Source organism: Orcinus orca, chromosome 21, assembly GCF_937001465.1.
Source record: "Orcinus orca chromosome 21, mOrcOrc1.1, whole genome shotgun sequence".
Classification (NCBI taxonomy): Eukaryota; Metazoa; Chordata; class Mammalia; order Artiodactyla; family Delphinidae; genus Orcinus; species Orcinus orca.
In genome coordinates this window covers 23,525,329-23,545,881 of record NC_064579.1, presented here as the reverse complement: position 1 = coordinate 23,545,881, position 20,553 = coordinate 23,525,329, and the positions used below count along the sequence as shown (strand labels likewise).

The 20,553-nt window shown below is 41.5% G+C and overlaps 1 long non-coding RNA gene across 1 annotated transcript; it reads right to left on the bottom strand.

Moving 5' to 3' along the window:
* Positions 1-4,393: 4,393 nt before the first annotated feature.
* LOC117197407 (uncharacterized) lies at positions 4,394-18,812 on the bottom strand. The gene is made up of 3 exons (XR_007474677.1): positions 17,722-18,812; positions 12,039-16,574; positions 4,394-5,525 (listed from the first exon to the last, which is right to left on the bottom strand). It is a non-coding gene; the product is annotated as an uncharacterized LOC117197407 (long non-coding RNA).
* Between the last annotated feature and the right edge of the window lie 1,741 nt (positions 18,813-20,553).

Sequence of the window (20,553 nt, the reverse complement as noted above, 5' to 3'; positions counted from 1 at the left end):
ACGTAAAATTTAAAACAAAAAGTGACATAAGAAAACAGAAAATATACATGAATTTTAATATACATTAATTAGCTTAATGTACAAAATCAAAACAATCTATGAGAAAAAAATTGATAATATGGACCTTATTAAGTTAAAATTTTTCATTCTACAAAAGAAACAATTCAAGCAATGAAAACACAAGTCCCAGACTGGGAGAAAATATTTGCAAAACATAAATGCTTAGGACTTGTACCGAAAATATACAAGGAACTTGTAAAACTCAACATAGAGAAAACAAACTACCCAATTAAAAAATGGTTGAGTATCTGAACAGAAAGGTCATCATGCAAGATATACAGATAGGAAACAAACATACAAAATCATGCTCAATATTACTTGTCGTTAGGAAACAGCCAATTAAAAGAGCAACAAGATACCCTGCACACTTACTACAATAGCTAACACTGAAAAAACTGATAATGTGAGTCACAAAGGAGGATGGGGAACACCAGGAAATTTGATTCATTGCTGGTGGGAATGCATAATGTACAGCCACTTTGAAAGACATTTTGGTAGGTTCCTAGAAACGTAAGCATGGTCTCAGCATACGATGCATCATTTGTGTCCCTGTATATTTGCCCAACTGGTTTGAAAATTTGTGTCCACAGAATAAACAGCATGCAATATATTCAGCAGCGTTATGCACAATGACCAAAATCAATGAGGAGCCAAGATGCCCTTCAGTAGGCAAACTTATAACCAAACTATGGCACAGTGGGTAGAGATACTTGAGGACAGACATGGAAAGCAAGAAGAGGGGGTTGGAGACATGGGAAGCCTGGATAGATGGGCTATGGCAAGACATATTTCCCTCCACACCACACTGGTCACGCAGTTGGCTTAAGCTCAGCCTAGTGCCCAACTTCCCCTTACCACTTACCCCCTTTACCATGTGAAAGAAAATCTTTTTTTGGTTTGACTTTGAGATGCTTGCTGATCTCTGCAATCAGATAGTTATCCCTATTGCAATAGCTTTTCTTTCTTTCTTCCCTTTTTTGGGCCGTGCAGCACAGCTTGCGAGATCTTAGTTCCCCAACCAGGGATTGAACCTGAGGAGCCATGGCAGTGAAAGTGAAGGGTCCTAACCACTGGACCACCAGGGAATTCCTGCAATAACCTTTCTTTCTATTTAAAGTCTCTCCCTATAGAACTCTGGATTTGATTTTACTTGACAATAATCAGAATGGTATAAATATAAATAATTATAATACTGATAATAAATAATAGGTATATGATATCAGTCTATATATATTCGTGATTATTTTAAGTTGCTGATCTCTTAATTCCAAATGCATTTTTAAAATCCTTCATATATGATTCATTTTGTTGTGAAGCTGAAACTAACATACCATTGTAAAGCAAATATACTCCAATAAAGATGTTAAAATGAAAAAAAAAAAAAAAGAATGGTGACAGGGGAAATAGAGAACAATGTAATAGTAGAATAAATCAGGTTAATAAGCAAATATAGTGTGGTAGCTGTAAACCCAGACAATCGTGGGTCACATTCAAGCACCTGCACTTACCCCAGCAAGTGACTTAATCTTCCCAGGTTCCAGTTTTCTTACCTGTAAAATGAGAATAATAAAATCCACTTAGATAGATAGATCGATAGATGATAGAAAAATAGGTAGGTAGATAGATAGGAAGGCAGACAGGTATACACACACACACACACTCTTCCCAAAGGTAGCTCTATATATTTGACTGCTATCTGTTCACCAAAACCCATTTTCTCTTCTCCCTGGGCAGAGAGCTGAAGTTAAATGTTGCCACATGACTGAGTTCTAGCCAATGAACTGTAAGTAGAAATGATGTGTACTCTTTCCAGGCCTGGCCTTTTCAGATTCCCCATTGGAGATCCTCCATACTCTTTCTCCATCTGTTGGCTCAATACAGAGACATCTGAGGACTCAGAGAACAGAGCTATGAGACACAAGAAGCCCAGTTCTGTGGATAATCATGGGAGGATTACCAACCAACTGGGAATAACTGCTGGAAACTTCACATGAGTGAGAAATGAATTTCTATCGTATTAAACCACTAAGATTTGGGGCTTTATGTCTATCTTTCTATTCTTGTACAGAACCTGACATCATAATCCTTTAATAAATGAGCATTATGACTTTAAAAAAAAAATCCTTCATATATACTTTCCTCCCCTCACAATTACAGTTTTTGATATCATATCATACCTCCTAAAACAAAGGAAACAAAAGCAAAAGTAAACAAATGGGATCTAAGTAAACTTAAAAGCTTTTGCAAGGAAAGGAAACCATCGACAAAATGAAAGACAACCTACTGAGTGAGAAAAATCATTTGCAAATAATATGTCTGATAAGGGGTTAATATTCAACATATATGAACAGCTCATGGAACTCAACATCAAAAAAAATACCCAACTTGATTAAAAAGTGGGCAGAAGACCTGAATAGACATTTTTCCAAAGAAGACATACAGATAGCCATCAGGCACAAGAAAAGCTACTCAACATCGCTAATCATCAGGGAAATGCAAATCAAACCCACGATGAGATGTCACCTCACACCTATCAAAATGGTTTTCATCTAAAGGAACACAAATAACAAATGTTGGCGAGGATGTGGAGAAAAGGGAACCCTAGTACACTGTTGGTAGGAATGTAAATTTGTGCAGCCACTGTGGAAAACAGTATGGCAGTTTCTCAAAAAACTAACGACTACCATATGACCCGGCAATTCCACTCTAGTGTATATGTCCAAAAAACCCCAAACCACTAATTTGAAAAGATACATGCACACTAATATTCATAGCAGCACTATTTACAATAGCCAAGATATGGAAGCAACCTCAGTGTCCATCAACAGATGAATGGATAAATAAGATGTGGTACATATATGCAAAGGAATAAAATTCAGCCATAAAAAAGAATGAAATAGTGAAGTTTGCAGCTACATGGATGGACCTAGAGATTATCATACTAAGTGAATTAAGTCAGGTAGAAAAAGACAAATATTATATGATATCACTTATATGTGGAATCTAAAAAATAATACAGATCAATTTATTTACAAAACAGAAACAACCTCAGACATAGAAAACAAGCTTATGGTTACCAAAGGGGAAAGGGGAGGGGGAGTGATAAATTAGGAGTATGGGATAAAATTAGGAGTAGAGGACCCACACCACTACAGTATATGTAAAATAGATAAACAACAAGGATTTACTGTATAGCACAGGGAACTATATTCAATATCTTGTAATGACCTATAATGGAAAAGAATGTGAAGCTGTACATCTGAAACTAACACAATATTGTAAATCAAGTATAGTTAAATTAAGAAAAAAGAAATTTTAAAGAAGAGAAAAGAGAAGACACTCCGTACACAGTCATCAGAGATTTATCCCCAAAGATTGGATAGGGAGTTGTAATGTTTGTGCCGATCCTGGGAGGATTGCTATGGGAAATCAAACCTAAAGTGCCTTTGTCTGGGTGTATTTGGAACAGGAGATCACAAACGGCTTATAGTCCTAGGAGGTCTGAGAAAGTCGTGCAATTATCCCCTGGAGCCAGATTCCTCTTGTTCACTCTCAGCACTGGTTGGACAGCCTCAGTGGAGAGAATGTCCCACATATATGGCTCAGGGTGGACTAGAGGATTCTGTGTGCCCAGTGGGTGTCTAGTCACCTAACCTCCCTCTGCTTCCACAGGGTCGGGGTCCAAGAGAGAGGAGGAAGAGAATTGAGGGGACCAGTTTGCACAAGATGGAGCACTGAGAGCTGTGGCAGGCATTTACCCTGGGTCTGGGTGGTTTGGGTGGGACTCACAAGTTCTTCTGAACTAGGAGAGAGGGTGAAAGGGGAGGGGTCGCCAGTACAAGCATCAAGAAGGCAAAGCTGAGGAAGGACAAAGAAGCCATGGGACCCCAGTTTTCCAATTTCCAGACCCACATCTCATAAACATCAGTCCTTCATAAGGATGTGGCCCTAATCACTGGGAACATGCAGTATGCTCTAAGAGAAAGAAGGGGAGGGCTTTCCTTGCCTATGGTCACAAGGAAGATGACTATGACTATTATTGCTAATTAATAATATATGAACACCTCCATTTGAGAGATAAAAATGTGGAAAACACGGAGGTGTGTATGCTTTTTAGCCCACAGTGATCAGAAGTTCAGTTCACTCCATGATTCCAAATCATGATTGCAAATCCAAGTCAAACCTCTGCATACACTCATCCTGAATCATTCTAACGCCCTCCTCCACCTGGGGTCTCCAGCAATATCACTCCCTCAACTCTGACTTTTAGATGGAAAACTATTTTATTATCCCTTTACACAAACACAGCTAAATTACATGAACGCACCGTAATTACACAGCTAATAAACCTACTCACGACTGTTCTTCCCTGGGACACTGTTCCCCTTGGTTGGACTTACAAGACAAAAAGTTAAATGTCTCAAAATGATGGAGAAAAAAAAGATAAGACCATTTAGGAGGGTTATTTGAAAATAAGATTCTTCATTTATTCACTCATATATAATTGGATTTCATTTTAGTTCAGTTGTATAAATTGTAGTTTTTCATAAAACCTTGGTCCAAATGCCAGTTTGGATTGGGGAGAAGAAAGTTATATCACTTAGGAAAAGTAACCACTTTCTTTTCCCTAATCTTCAACAGACACAATACAACATGTATAGCTGCTGCAACATGGTACACATCCCATGTACTGGAAAAATGCTAAGATATAATTACACTTCTGAACACTTGGTCAAGGCTTTACATGCTATTATCTCCCTAAGTTTCTAAAACATTATAAATTGTTTGCCATCATCTGCAACATGACAGGAATTTTTAGGAAATCTTTGTGCATGATTTTAATTCCTAATCCCTGGCTACTTAGACACGATGACAAAATATCAAAATCACTAAAAATGATGGGACACTTGAAATCAAACAAGGGATCCTGGCTCAATTAATGTCCTGGGATGAAGGCTGTGTGACATCCATGGGCCTGCGACAGTAGGGGCAGGTGAAGGACCTGGTCAACCACTCATTGATGCAGTTCAGGTGATAGAAGTGTGCGCAGGGCAGAAATCTGATGGAGTCCCCACGCACAAACTCCAACCAACAAATCACACACTCCTCCTGGATCTTTTCTTCAAATCCATCTGTTCTGTACACTCCTTGAGGCAGGTGCTCTTTAAAGCTGATTCTTTGAGCTAACCTCACTTGTTCCTCTTCCATCAGCTGTGCTGCTTGGTGAAGCGAGCTGGGTGTTGGAAGATGGATGGGATTTGGAACTTGTTCCGGATGTGGTTCCTGATCCCAGCGTCTCCTCCCGCCTGGGCCCACCCAGCGGGATGGAGACTCAGGAACAGAGCTGTCATCCAAGATGCTGGATTTGAGGCAGTTCCCCATCTTTCAGGCCTGGGTGTGAGATCTGTGCACCCTTCTCATGGTCCTCTCTGCAGGAGTTTCAACACACCTCCTTGTTCCTAGGTCTAGAGAAAAAGAAAAAGAAAAGTTTTATTAAATGAGATCCCTGCTTGCAGAGTTCCATAGAGAGGCTTCATTGAGCCTCACGATAACCCTGCTGATTTTGAATCCTTTACTGAGGGAACCAGTGTTGTGAACAGGGGTTTACAGAGCTTTAGTAACGTGACAAAATTGCACGGCTTGGAAATGGGTCATCTGGCCTTACAATTTTGGTCTGTTTCCAAACTCAAATTTCTCAGCAGGATTGTCGTGAGGGGTACATGCCATACCTAGGTTTCACCAGGAATCATCACCTCTCAGGGAAGGACTCAGAGGCCCCACCCTGGAATCCCAGCCTCTCCCCTTTCAGCTCATCTCACAGAATCACTCCCTACCTAGGTTCTACCACCTGGGAACCTGCCGTCCACCTATCCACTTTGTATTCAGCCCCACCTTCCTCGCTATACCTGCCTGTTTAATCCACATTTACTCAATTCAGTAGAAAGACCAGGGATTCTCATGTCTGTCTGAACTTTTACTATCTCTGCTGATCAAGACACTGATCCAGGGATTATGGAATCCTGACCTACCAACTCTAATTGCATAGTCATGTGCTACTAAAATTAAATATGTCTTAGGACATTACCTCCCCTACCGAAACGAAGATGTAAATCAGACTCCTCTATTTGGCATTGTTAATTAATGGTTCTACCAGACATTTAGGGGTTTATCTTTTTTTTTTTACGCGGGCCTCTCACTGTTGTGGCCTCTCCCGTTGCGGAGCACAGGCTCCGGACGCGCAGGCTCAGCGGCCATGGCTCACGGGCCCAGCCGCTCCGCGGCATGTGGGATTTTCCCGGACCAGGGCACGAACCCGTGTCCCCTGCATCGGCAGGCGGACTCTCAACCACTGCACCACCAGGGAAGCCCAAGGGGTTGATCTTTTACATGCCCTCAGAGAACCACACAAATACAATTAGGTATTGCTCTCATCCCTACACGGAGACCTATTAGCATTCTTCATCCACACATACACCCTCACACCATACACGGTTTCTTTTGGTCTTGGTTTAAATGTTAACTCCCCAAGGATCCCTTTTCTAACTCTCAACCACAGTTAGCCTTCCTCTTTCCCTCCCCTTTGTGTTAAATATAATTCTACTATTCATTTAGGCAACTTGTTTATTTATTTACTGTGCTCTCCACTGGTATAACTGCAAAAAAATATTACCTGAATTCTAAGGTTAGGTACAATTCCCTGTGACCACGACGTAGAAATGATTAATCTAGAAAACTTCCATGTCCATAACAACCGAACCAACCCTCAAGGGGCCTACCCCAAATTCTTGTAGACAGATTATGTGATCATTTTTCAATTAAAATTCATTTTTAAAATAAATGACATTTGTCGCTTCTTGTGAAAATTATCTTCATTATTTACCAGAAATCAAATGGATGGAAAATCCAATGAAGCCAGGTCTTTCCTGAGGTTGCTGTCACCACACTCCAGAGCTCAGAACTTCTCTACACAAAACACTGCTCTGATGTGAGTTCTCTTTTTATGCAGTTGATAACCTCATCAATCATATAACCTCATAAACTATAATCCCATCAACCATCTAACCTCTCTCACCATGTAACCCAAAGGACACACCCTAAATAACTTGAGTGTCTGTCAAGATAAATCCAATCAAGCATTCCCAGTAACAAAATATATCCCCCTGCTTAGGTAAATCATGTAGATACAACTTTTAAAAACTGACCAAGTCCTTTACTTCTGCACGTCTTCTAAAGGTCTCAGAAGAAAACTTCCTGTTCTTTCCCAGAGGTTTCACTGTTTTTGAGGTTTTTCATTGTTATTATTACTACAGCACAGAATCTGCAGCAAGAGGATCCATACTGTTCTCTATTTCCTTTTTTCCTTTTTTCAAACTATTTGTTCCACCTTTATTGAGGTGTGATTGACAAACACTGTATATACTAAAAGTGTACAATGTGATGTTCTGATATACATACACATTGTGAAATGATTCCCTCAATCAAGCTAATTAACCTATCCATCACCTCACAGATTTACTGTTTTGTGTGTGTTGAGATCTACTCATTTAGCAAATTTCATGTATACAGTATTTTAAACTATAATCACTATGCTCTACATTAGACCTCCAAAAGTTATTCATCTTACAACTAAAAAAGTCCCACATTTCCTCCACCTCAAGCCCACGAAAACCATCATTTTACTCTGTGTCTTTGTAAGTTCCACTTTCTTAAATTCCACATGTAAGTGATATTATGCAGTATTTGTCTTTCTGTGTCTGGCTTATTTCATTCAGCATAACATCAGCTATGTTCATCCACATTGTTGAAATGGCAATATTTCCTTCTTTTGAAAGGCTGAATAATATTGTGAATGTATGTATACATGTACACAACATCTTAATGTATACATCTCTAAATGAATGTTAACTCATTAGAAGACTAAACCACACTGAAACTCAACAAATTCATTTTACTGGATCTATTAAATCCAGTGGTAACTGGTCAAATGAAATACCTAGCTGACCTTAAATTGTGTTAAAAAATCATCCCTTCCAAATAGAAATCTCCTTAAAATGTATTTATGTTTGACACAAATTACGTTTTGGTAAATCAGTGAGGTTGGTGAGTGGGAAATTTGCTATATTTGGTAAACTGAGTTTTGACAAATTCATTTTCTGTGAACTTGTACACAATATAACATACAGTAATTCTGATAGAAGATGTCTGCACCAATACACTTTTTAAAATAGAACCAAGTTATTAAAGGACTACTTTATTTATTCTTATCAAAATCATAATCTGTAACAATCAGAAACAAATAAACATAAAGAGAGCAATGTATGTGATTTGATTTATTTGTTTATGCTCTTCCCAATTCTGCTTGTAGCTCCCTAACCCGTTTTAAAGCAAGGCGCCTTGCTCATGGTCATACTGTATTCCATCTAAATGTTGATTGTATTGATATTCTTCCATGGATAATGTCCTACTGTTACTCTAAAATGACCACAGACTCGGTGACTTAAAGTAACACAAAATTAGTCCCTTACAACTCTGTACCCGGAAGTCCTAAATCACTTATGCTACATCAAAACCAAGGTGTAAGTAGGCCCATGCTACATCTGGAGGTTCTATGACAGAAAGAGATCACTGGGGGGCAGCAGAACCCACTTTCATTGAGCTAATAGTTTCTGTCAAACAGGAGAAATAATGTAAGGAAACTATCAAATTTAATGTAGATATCCGTTAATTGAGGTTTAAATTAAATTAAATTAATGGTTTGCCAATGGTGTATTTTTTGTTTATTGTAAATATTGCTTATTTCAAGAATGATGTTTTAGACTAGCTAGTCATGTTGATTTCTTGTATAATCCAACTAAGTCATAGTAACAATATTAATTTTTCTTATTTAAAACATGAAATGCACTGTTATTTATATGTAGTCATTATTCTGAAATGCTGGTTTTGAAATAAGTAAAAGCAAGATAGGGCATAAATATTCATCTGGAAAACAATCTGTCATTCGAGACAACTCTTATTTTTGTTCATTTAAATGTCTGTAATGTATATTGTGACAGTTGGTTTTTCTTTTTTGTAATACAAGTGCCTGAATTAAGCTTTGATGGTTGAGGCATCCACTTCAAATAGGCAACCACTTCAAAGCTGGACCTACGGTGACTTAGAATATTTTCCAGGGCCTCAGACAGGCAAGATGCCCTCCCTGAGTTTCTCCTGAGGAAAAAAAAAAAAGAAGGCCAGTCCAGGCATCTGGCAGTGTATTTGGAAAGTTTCTGGAAGTTCCCTGGGGGAAGTGACTGTGGAGCTAACCTGGGAGCCAGAGAGCAGTGGTGTGTGCTTTGGGAACCCTCTGTCATCTTCAGGAAATGAGACAGTTCTTCACGGATCAAGAAACTTTATTCAATGTTTTATAACAACAACAACAATAATGATAAGGAATTATTGTAATAATATTCAGGACATGGGCAATCTTGGGAACTCCCGTGCCAACCCCAGGAAGAGATCCCTATAGGGCAGACATAGAGAGACCCTGTTTTAGAACCAACCAGCCACAGGAACCTCATGGAATTTCAGGGGTTGAGCCAATTTTCTGATGGCCCTGCAAAGAAGGCAGGGCCCAGATCCACCTGCTGCTCAAAGGCCCCCTCTACTAGGCACTTTAAGTCCTCATGATGGCCTGGTTGCCTTTCTTGTTCTTTACCTAGCTTCTTCAGGTCCAGAAATTTCAGTTCACATGTCTCAGCCAGTGCTCCTCAACCAGCAGGGGCGACAGTAGCAGCCTGAGCTGTTACTGAGTTCACTGAGTAATTTAGAAAATTTGATGGTAGATCACATGACAGCTTGTCCCCTCCTTGCCATCCAGTCCAGCACCAGCCTTTCTTGGACACTGAAGGGGATATAGAACATTCCCAGAGGTTCAGGGGGGCCTAGGATGCCTTCCTTGAGCCTCAGTTGTTTTTAAAGCCAGATTTCCAGCCTCTGTGCTGACTTTTAGAATTCTGAGGAGGCTCATGTGGGCAAGGATGCTCTCTGCAGCTTTTCCAGGAAGGTAACAGCACCTCCTGTGCCTTTGAATTGTCTTAGAAAATTATGTGAAGGCTCTGGCTAGTCTAAGACAGCCTTCTGGGTCCTTAAGGCCAGCAAAACAGTTTGGGGGCCCTCAATAAGACTTGTAAAATTTTCCAGATGTCCAGGCGGGGTTTGCCTCTGGAAGGAGACTTCTAATATTTCAAAAGGCTCATCTGACAAACAGGCCTCAAGGGCTACTGCAGGGGGACTTCTCTGCCTGCACAGTGGTTGGGAGTCCGCCTGCCAATGCAGGGGACATGTGTTCAATCCCTGGTCCAGGAAGATCCCACATGCCGTGGAACAACTAAGCCCGTGCGCTGAGCCTGTGCTTTGGAGCCCGTGAGCCACAACTACTGAGCCTGCGTGCCACAACTACGGAAGCCCGTGCACCTGGAGCCCCTGCTCTGCAACAAGAGAAGCCACCGCAGTGAGAGGCCCGTGTACCGTGACGAAGAGTAGCCCCCACTCAGCGCAACTAGAGAGAGCCCATGCACAGCAATGAAGACCCAATGCAACCAAAAATAATTAATTTAAAAATACTATTAAAAACAAACTGATGAAGGTGTTTCACTTAAAAAAAAAAAAAGGCTACTGCAGGAACCTGGGAGAACTGTGAATGTGTAGGTATGTAGGTATGTTGAGGGACCTTCCCTTATCTTCAGTCAACCTGACACCTAGGTGAAAAGAGAAACTCTGCTCAGTGCTGTATAACTACCACCACAAAAATAATGCATAATAAAAAAACATAATAATAAAAATCATAATGATTAACAACATTGATGATGATTATCCTAATTATAATAAAAGTAGTAACTATAAAAATGATAATAATTAGAAACCTAGGGAGATTGTAGACTAGAATACAGACTCTCCTACCTAAGTGACCAGATACTGTTATTGGACATCATGGAATATTTTGGAGTTGGAACCCTAGGTCTGCACAATAAAATGTGTTTTGAAAGTCATGGATGAGAACAGGAGGGAAGTAAAAACCAAAGGAGGGGAATATGGGCCAATGAGGGATCTCCTGTACCAACCCTGGGAAGAGGGATCTCCCCAGCAGAGGTGGAGGACGCAGGTCTGGAGCCTACCAGTCACAGGATTCCCACCAGAGGGACTTCCCTGGTGGTCCATGGGCTAAAACTCCACACTCCCAATGCAGGGGGCCCGGGTTCGATCCCTGGTCAGGGAACTAGATCCCACATGCCGCAACTAAGTGTCTGCATGCCGCAACTAAAGATCCTGCATGCTGCAACTAAAAGATCCTGCATGTCGCAACAAGGATCCCACGTGCCGCAACTAAGACCCAGCACAGCCAAATATATAAATAAATAAATACTTTAAAGAAAAGTATTCCCACCAGATATCAGGATTCAGGTCAATGGGCTGATAAAACTTGACCCCAGATTTACATCCAGGATACAGTAACCCCACCAGTAACATACATTAAGCTCCCAGTGCTATCTCAGTTCTCAGTGCCTAGCTTTCTTTCTGCCATCTGATCAACCCAGGCCCCTTGAGGTCCAGACATCTGTGTTCATATATATCATTCTGGGGCTCTTGGAGGATGTTACTATTGGAGCTCCCAGCTGGCAAGGTGTGACACGAGCAGGCACTAGAGGTTCCTTGTAGCCACATAGAACTTATAAAGTTCTTCAATTGATTGTTCTGGTGTGTTTCACTCTCCCTGCCTTCCATTTCAGCCCCTGGCTTTTCTGGGCACCCAAGAGGACTTAGAATATTTGCAGAGGCTCTGGCAGGTGTGGCTCATCCTCTGTGCTCTTCAGTTTTCAGCAATGGTACTTTGGACCTCCTGAAGTGACAGAAAATTCTGACAATGCTCTGTCAGGTTGAGATACCTTCTACAACATTTTCAGGAAGATAAAAATGGTTTCTGCATCCCTGAGTTGACTTACAAATCTTTGTGGTTTCTCTAGCAGGTCAAGGACTACTTCCCTGGGTCTCTTCAGATGGAAAAAGAGATTCCTGGTCCCTGAAGAGCTGTTGTAAAGTGAGCAGGGCCTCACTAAGATCAATGGAATCCTCATCTGGAACTCACCTACTCACAGGTTTGTCCCTGCTTCTGGAGCTGGAATTGAAAAATAAGGGTTTTGCTTATTGAAAAGATACTAAGTGGTATGGCAAGGAGCATGGGAGACTGTGAATGTGTGTCTGTTTGAGAACCCTTGGCAATCATCTTCTGAAAATCAGACATCTTTCTTAAGTAGAGAATCACTAGTCAATGCTGTGTAGCTATAACCACACACGAAAATCCATAATAAGAAACTTAATAATAAATAACTATAGTGATTATTATCCTTATGACATTAATATGAGGAAGTATAATAATAATACACCTAAGGAGATAAAAGAATACAGACATCTCTAACTGAATAACAAGATAATGACATTGGGCCCATTGGGTAGTTTGAAGTCTTAGTTCTAGGTTTGTGCTAGGAAACTTGCTCTGCAAGGCAAAGACGAACATCAGGAGGGAAAAGAAAACCAACCTGAGGAGAGCATGGGAGAACCTGGGAACTTGTGAGACACTTAGGAGAAGAGAACTACCAGAGAGAGGAAAAGAGGCCTTGGTCCAGGGTTTGCCCATCCCTGGACACTGGAGTTACGCCAACCTCTACAAAGACAGGAACCAGATCCGTACCCAGCAAGGAGAAGCCTCACCTACAACATACCTTATATGTCCAGCACAGTCTCAGCCCTTGCCATCTGGGTGCCCTTCTACCTTCTGCTCTGATCAGCTCCTTTGAGGTCTGACATCTTGGTTTTCATATCTCAGAGGGGCTGTTGGTAGATCCCATTTTCAATGTGCCCAGGCCAGCAGAGGGTAACACATGCCTACACGAACCTTGCAGGGCTTCCTGGAGGACTTAGAAAATTTTACGTTTGTTCCTGCTGGTGTGTTGAGAAAATTTTACGTTTGTTCCTGCTGGTGTGTTGCTGTCTTCCTGCTTTCCATTCTAGTACCACCTGTTCCGGGACATCCTTGGGGATTTAGCTTAGAGTCAGGGGCTCAGAGCAGCCTAAGACAACCTTTTTGCATCTTCATTTCCAGCAGTGGCGATAGCGGTACTCCTGCCTCATCACTGTGTCATGAATTTTGAAACAACGACAACAGAAACAGAGTGTCGTGGGTCTTAATTTCTGGCAATTGAAAGTCTAGAGAAGCACAGAAAAACTTCTCCTTTCTGGAATCCTCTGATGACCACAAGAGTCAAAGAATTTTAAGATCTAATATAGATAGCAACCTGATATTTGAATCACCTGAGGGTTAATAAATGTTCTTTGATCTGCAAATAAAGGGGTCATGAAGGTTTTGTTAAAATAGTATTGATGCTAGGCTCATCCTCAGAACAACTGAAATAATTTCTGGAGTGATGGTATTTCTTACAATTACCTAAGGTTTCCCAATGGGAAAGCAGTGTTGAGAATTATTTAAGTCAATATTGATTTTTAAGCTGTAATATACATGCAAATCTCTTGGAGATCAGGGGTTCAACATTAGGAAATTATGATTCAGGAAGTTTGGGAGGGACCGATGAAATTTTATTTTATTTTATAAATTTATTTTTGGCTGCGTTGGGTCTTCGTTGCTGCATGAGGGCTTTCTCTAGTTGTGGCGAGCGGGGGCTACTCTTTGTTGCGGTGCCCACTTCTCATTGCAGTGGCTTCTCTTGTTGCGGAGCATGGGCTCTAGGTGTGCGGGCTTAAGTAGTTGTGGCATGTAGGCTCAGCAGTTGTGGCTGGTGGGCTCTAGAGCGCAGGCTCAGTAGTTCTGGCACATGGGCTTGGTTGCTCTGCGGCATGTGGGATCTTCCCGGACCTGGGCTCGAACCCGTGTCCCCTGCATTGGCAGGCGGATTCTTAACCACTGCGTCACCAGGGAAACCCCCAAAATTTTATTTTTAACTTAAAAATGGAAATGCTGGGTCACAACATCATTTCTAAGCACAAACAGATTTGGTTCCAGCAATATCACCCATTACCTCCCCCTCCCCCAAATTATATTATTTGTTGACCTTATCAAATTGAGAGAACAGAGAAATCAGCAGTGTCTGAGCAAGACAGTATTTGAGAAACAACATGCATCAATTCACTAAAACAAGCTTTACTGAGCATCTCCTGTGTGCTCTCAGGTTTGTTAGGCTCCAATGTGTACAAGGCACTGTGCTGGGGACCTCGATACATTATGTAATTTAATCCTCAACATCCTGGCAGTTAGTAATATTCATTGCATGCAAGGAAGGAAGAAGTGGAAATGGGGGGTGGAAGGCAAGCAAGGACATCTAGGGGAAATTTCAGAGTTGGTGGAAGAATGATACTGTGCTACAAATTCTGCTGTGTTCTGAGACCTTGTCACTGGTCCAGGGGTCTAGAGTCTAGAGTCAGGGAAAGAACCAGGTTGCTGCTGCAGATACTGAACCTGTGAGGGGAGAGTGCTAATTGGAGATCCTCCCCACGTGTGCAGCCTGTTGAGCAGGAACCGCAGTCAGACAGGTGCTGTGGGGAGCCTGTCTCTGGGGTAGTGTCTGGTTCTGTGGAGGCAAGTTGGTACCCTGTGCACAGGAGTGGGCGCTGCAGGGACCTTGAGTAAAGGTGAGGTTACTAAAGACTCGGCTCTCAGGGCCTGTTGATCCCCACACCCCCAGCTGCCCTTAGTCCTCAGTACTCATTCTGACAGGAAGGCATCTTATGAGAAACAGTGGCCTAACATCCACAACAGGAAAGACTCAGAACCCAGTACATGCTTTTTGGAATTATGACACTTAAGATGACTCAAAAGCCATCCACCATTCTTTCCTTCATCTGGAAAACTCATTCTTCCTCTACGAATAGTAGAAGGAAAGGGCTCCTGATTGAGTATGAAGGAGCCAACTTCAAATATTGACTGTGAACTTCCCTCACAAAGAACTAGACATTCTGATCCTTTCTCAGAGACCCCTGGACAGATGTGGTGGTGGAGAACCACAGCAATATGGGGTATGTGGGTATTTCTGTGTTGCCCTGTTCATGAAGGTCTGTCTTTGGAAATGACTTGGGATTCCCTATGATGGGAGCTCTGGGACCTCTAAAGTGTGTATCTGAGGCTGGATGTGAAGGTTATCAGCCAACACTCATTGTGTTTATGTTCTTCATTCCCCACTTTCCACTCCTGGATGGCTGTGTTTTCTTCACTTCCAACATGGCATCGTTAGAATATTAAAATAAACATACAATTCATCATGAAAAAAATGAGACAAGAGTTGCTGCATAAGCATCCTGATGATCTCAGCAGAATCTCAGTAGGACAAAAGCCTTGCAAACATTTTCAACACTGGGAAACACCCTATTCACTAACTCCCCTAATGTGCTCATGTCCCCATGAAGGGGAATTGGAATCTCCCTTATTGTATCTGTCTAAACCAAACATATGAACTGCTTCATTTCACCAGGGTTCTGTACTTTAACTCACAGCAAACATCTCAAGCTGAGGGTCCCTAACATGTGAGTACCCTCAGGTCACTTGATGGTCACATGTACTAGGACCAGGGGTACCTTGAGGAGGAAAGTTCCCCCGCCACCCCAGGAATGTGGAAATAGGTTCCCTTATGTGCACTGAATTATGTTTTAGAGAGGCCGTATCTTTTTCAGGCCATCCGACTGACTCTCACCAAGATGTGTTAGGTATGGCTGAATCTCTCCCTACAAAGGAGTAGTTCTTTAATGAGGGGGCTTTGCAAAGGAATACCTGGAAAAAAAATTTAATTCTAGTAACAGTAAAGAAAACCAATTAAATTATACTTCAAAGCACTGTCACTTCCTTTTACCCTTCAGCTTTCATTGGACTTTATTCCCACATAAGGAAATAGAGTCTCAGAGATGTGGTGGGGAGACACTGTCGTCACTCAGACACCCACTGCATGTAAACATGAACACAGGAGCTTTGACATGGCAGGCGGGTTGGGGGAATGGACAATTTGTAGAGGCAGAAGTATACTGCTTGACTCCTATGACAAGAGGCGTGTCTGAAGTGTCTAACCCCTGGGTCTGTGGGTCCCTGCAGTTGTCACAGGCACTGCACCCCCTTGTCCCGCCCTCAGGGAGAATGCCTCATCCTGAAACGCACGGAGGCCAGGCAGCAGAGTTTGGGTCATTTCCTTTCCTGCTTAAAAGCACTCAAAGGTCCCTGCCAACCTTTCCGCATTTGGTCTCTTTACCGTCTCCTGCCTCGTGCTGTGACAGGTCCCCACTCAGGACGTGGACTCTCACCCTTCGCCTCCCATCACCCATCCTGGCCCTCAACGCAGCCCCAGGATGCCACGCCCTCCCTGGCCCTGGGATTCTGCAGACCTCAGTCCTTGGGAGAGGACTAACCTCATCCTCCTTGTCTTCATGGAGCTGGGCCCTGTACCTCCACAGGTCTCCCCTTTGTGGTCACTGCCTCTGGGTAGCCCCTGTCGACTGAAAAAAAATGCACAAGGTGAGAGTTGTGAGCTGTGTTATTTGGGGCAAAATTAGGACAATAGCCCGGGAGACAGCACTTCAGATAGCTCTGAGAAACCGCTCCAGAGAAGTAGGGGAAGGTCAGTGTTATAAAGGATTGCAGTGAAGGCGGTATGTGCAGTCAAGCACACCTTCTGGCAGCGGCTCGCTGCTCATCACGAGGAGCGGAACAGCTATCTGAAGACCTGTTCTGCCAGTTTTCCCCAGAACACAGAGTGCCTTCTTCCTCATCTCCATCCTGATCTCCTTTCAGGGGGTGTTGAAGGTCAGCAGCTGTAGAGGTCTGTGACTTAGTCCTTATAGAGGCAGATGACATGTGCCAATTTTTAGTTGGCACTCCTGAGCCCTGGCTAGGAAAGGTGACTGGTCCTGTCCTGTGACACCCGTGTCCTCTGTCCCAGATCCCATCTCACTGGCAGTGCCTGCCAGGGTATGTTTACATTCCTGATGTGAACTCTTCCTGCACAGGTGGCATCTTTATTCCATCCTTGTGAATGTGGAGGTGAAGGGCAGGGGAGGGGGAAGGGGGAAGAGAGACAAAGGGAGAACCAGGGAGACAGTGAGTCAGGGAGGGAGAAAATGAGAGGGTAACATAGAAGATGGAGGAACAGGTTGGTCCGATGGACTTTCTAGATACGAGAAGAGTCAGACGGTGACCTGGGCCAGAGGCAGTGTGTTAAATGAAAACAGACAAAAAGGGTTATCAGCAGAGAGATGGAGTAAGACAGAATAGGAAGAGAGTAAAAGAATGATAGATCTCAAATTCATTACAGTGTTTTAAAAATTATTTCTCTTAAATTTATTGTGTCACTTTCAGATTATGTCAATCATTTTCCACTCTTTATTGTATGCTGAAAATATTCTTTTGAGCTTACTAAATATTATTCTATTTCAATATGCACTTGGTAAGCGTATCGACAAAACTTTTTTTGTATTAACAGTCAAAATCTTGTTTAACCAATTTGTCTAATAATAATTTTCATCAATTCCCTTATGCGATCTTTTAACTTAGTGGTCTGTAAACTAAAGTTTCCCACTAAGTCTGTAAGCGCCCTTTATCCTTTCTTTGTAAATGTTCAAAGACTGACTGAATTGTACCTGAATTTTGTTCCAACAACGCCCATCTGTTCAGGATGAATACACTGCATAGAGGTGTTTACATAGCTGACTTTCCTTCTTGATTTCCAGTGATGGTAGTTTGTTCTTAATTGTATATTTTCTGATAGTTTAATGTAATGTTCTAGAAAAGAGATGTTAAATACTTGAGATAATTATGATTAAAACCATAGAAATTACTCTTGTTTGAGAGTATGAAATATGGTCTATAATCTTTAGATGTAGGAGTGATAAAGTAAACCTTGCCCTATTCTGTTCAGGCTACATTATTCCTCTGAGGCTAGTGGTTTCTACATTCTACTGGCTTCTCCCACTGACTTGCTTGCCTGTCCAACACATGCACAGAGTTCCTGGTCAGTTGGGTAGGGGAGGACCAAGACTTTTAAAACTAAGCATAGAACATAAATACCTCTCCCATTTGGAAGGGACACGTGGCTATGTGAACTGAGCTTGGAGAATGAAAAGAATGCTATAGGGGATGAAGGAGCTAGGAATGGGTGGGACACTGGGAAGCTTAGAATTAGGATAAATGAAAATCTTTGCCCATCCTTTCCTGGAAATCCTATGGTCATCAGGTACTAGAAGTGTCTTCGATGTCTCCAACTTCAAGGGTAGGTCAGTCCCTCCAAGAATATATGCCAAGAAATATGCCAAGAAATATGTGGGTTTCATCAGGATAGGAGGACTTTCTGAAGGATGGGAAAACCAAACTGCAGGCTCCACATAGCTTACTGACCCTGAATTCCCAGTGTTTTAGTGGACAGCAGACGACTGTCATATCCACAAGTGAATTCCTCCTTATCTGTATGGTTGTGTCACAGGAAGGGGGTATGCTGAAAGGCATATTTTCAAACACCCAGGAGTGACTTAGATCTTGCCTTAGAAAGCTCGTTTGAAATGAGGAGTCAGGAATGCTTCTTAGGAATCATCCTCTCTGTTGGTTGTTACCTTCTCTTCCTAAAACACTTTTTTTTTTTTTCTCCAGTACCTGCTAATCTCTCTCATGTATCTTACCAACACATTTGCTCACAGTCACTCATGGCCTTCCCTGAGCCCTCTTCCATCTCAGGATAGATTCTATCTTACCATGACTTGTGAACTGGCTCCATTTGGGGAATAATCATAGGAAGGACTTCACACTCAGAAGTGACCTGAATGGGGAATGAGCACTATAGTTTAAATGAGATAGCACAGCAGGGGTCACATCTGGATGCACTGTCAATTCTCTATGGATAAGGTATTAAAGGAACTGCAAACTTTTTATTAATCTGCAGGAATAGATGGAAAACAAGATTGATAATGGAAAACTTGATCTACCTAAATTTATAACACATCCCACCCTTAACAACGTGAATCAGTGTGAATTTGGCCACAAAATATTGTTTAGAATAAAATGGAGAATTCAGAAACTGGTAACAGTGAAAATTAAGACTGCATTTTATCCACATGATGGGGTGGGTTTTATTCCCTGCTTTTTAAAAATTCAATCAACCTAAATGTCTAAAATAGCTCACACTACATCTATCCTAAGGAGACCTTGATGTTCCTTGATTTGTAAAGAATTTTTTTGTGGCTGTTTCTGAGCATAATGACTTATCTGCAGATGTCAGAGTGTTCCCTGATTTGGGCAAGTTGGAGTTTGGTTGCTGGTTCAAGTTATGGTGCATTCATATTTTGACAGATTTTGGCAAGCTACCCCCTACCTAAAGCTGCAATATCCTCACCCACAACCAGAATGTGGGCTTTTCACTCAGCTTTAAATAGGACTTGATACTACATTATTTTTTTATGTATGTGGAAAAATGAGTATTGTTTGTCTCTTTCCACATCACTGATTACTGAATAAAATTTATCAATGCATTTTATTTCATAGACATGTACATGTAAGTCAAATTTCTTACTTGGCCAATTTTTCATGTAATTTTACATACTTTTTTATATTCTGTAGTTTCATTGTGCACACACAGACTTATACATGTACACATGCCTGCACTTTGATCCATTTTAGTTATAATTTTTATATGATAAAATATAAATCTTTCCTTCATGTTGTCTCCTTTTATTTTGGAAGACCTCCTCTATTCCATCGTTATAAAATATTTTGTGCACTTAGTCTTGGTATTATATTGTATAACATATTTACAAATGTTACATCCTCTTCATGAACTCAGTTTTTGAATTAGTCCATTCTGTCTGATAAAAGTGTAGCTAGCTCTGCTTTTATGATTTCCATTTATGTGGAATATGTTTTCCCATCCCTTCACTTTGAGTCCATATGTATCCCCCAGAAAAACATAGGATAAATGAATTATAAGCATCTGTGTTCTCAGTTTTGCCACCTGTGAAACACGAATATTAGTCATGTTCAAATGAATACCAAGAACCAGCCCTTCTGTTACCCTGGCAGCAGAGAAGCTCCAACTTTTTCTCTCTTAGCCTTCTGTATTTGTATATGGGAGGGGCTGGGACTCATGGGTATCATTCCCAGTTGGTGATTTGTGGATTCATGGCTGTTGTAACAGGGGAATATGGGCAAGATCAGATTATCTTGGCTTCTTTCTGCTCTCCCAGCTTTCTGGGTGTTTTATGAATCACTAGGAGGGGCAGTACTTTGTCATTACATCAATAAGTGTAAACATGTTAGGCATTCCAGAAATGGGATATTCCAAATGTCTTCAATCTCCTTCATGTACTAATTTATTTCCACTTATTTCTTTTCTTAGCAGTTACCCGACACTGAATCTTCTCATGAATGCTAAGGGTGGTGCTAAGTTAAACGAGAGTGCACAGTGATTACAGGTCTAGAATTTCTCT